The sequence below is a fragment of the Schistocerca gregaria genome, unplaced genomic scaffold (genome assembly GCF_023897955.1).
Source record: "Schistocerca gregaria isolate iqSchGreg1 unplaced genomic scaffold, iqSchGreg1.2 ptg000273l, whole genome shotgun sequence".
Classification (NCBI taxonomy): Eukaryota; Metazoa; Arthropoda; class Insecta; order Orthoptera; family Acrididae; genus Schistocerca; species Schistocerca gregaria.
The window spans coordinates 879,949-880,586 of record NW_026061770.1 but is presented as its reverse complement, the minus strand read 5'-3'; the positions used below and the strand labels follow the sequence as shown (position 1 = coordinate 880,586).

At 48.4% G+C, this 638-nt stretch overlaps 1 non-coding gene across 1 annotated transcript; it reads right to left on the bottom strand.

Annotated features, from left to right (window-relative positions):
• Positions 1–222: 222 nt before the first annotated feature.
• Trnat-ugu (transfer RNA threonine (anticodon UGU)) lies at positions 223–297 on the bottom strand. The gene has a single exon. It is a non-coding gene; the product is annotated as a tRNA-Thr (tRNA).
• Between the last annotated feature and the right edge of the window lie 341 nt (positions 298–638).

The window sequence follows — 638 nt, the reverse complement described above, 5'->3', positions numbered from 1 at the left end:
ATTTTCGGTGAGTATATTTGCATGCATTCTGCAGTATGAATCCTTTTGAGCACGTGCGACACGGGACGAGTTATCATCTACATCTGTATGGAAACCCTGCAAAACACATTTAAGTGCCTGGTAAAGGGTTCATCGAATCACCTTCACAACTGATAATTAATTGAAACCCTCAGCTGCCGACAGGTGTTGTTGATATACTTCGATGGGGACAGCTGAAAAGTGTGCCCCTACTGGGACTCGAACCCAGAATCTCCTGCTTACAAGGCAGACGCTCAATCCATCTGAGCTATCGAGGGCACAAATGAACAGCACGACTGCAGGAATTTATCCCTCGCACGCTTCCCGTGAGACTCACATCCCCAACCGTCCACAATCCGATTACGTAATGTACTTAATAGGTATTTGTCCATCCACTCATTACTGGCTCACACTAAGGTGACGATTCCCGTAAGAGTTCCGGCAGCCTGTGCGCATTCGCACAGACGAAGGTCAATGGCTGGGAAACGTTTAACCATAGATATGAAGATAGTAACTGTTCTCGAAAGAACAGGCGCCACTGACGACCGTACAGCTCTTCTAGAACACATGATAGACCGGCCGATGTGGCCGAGCGGTTGTAGGCACTTCTGTCGGGAGCC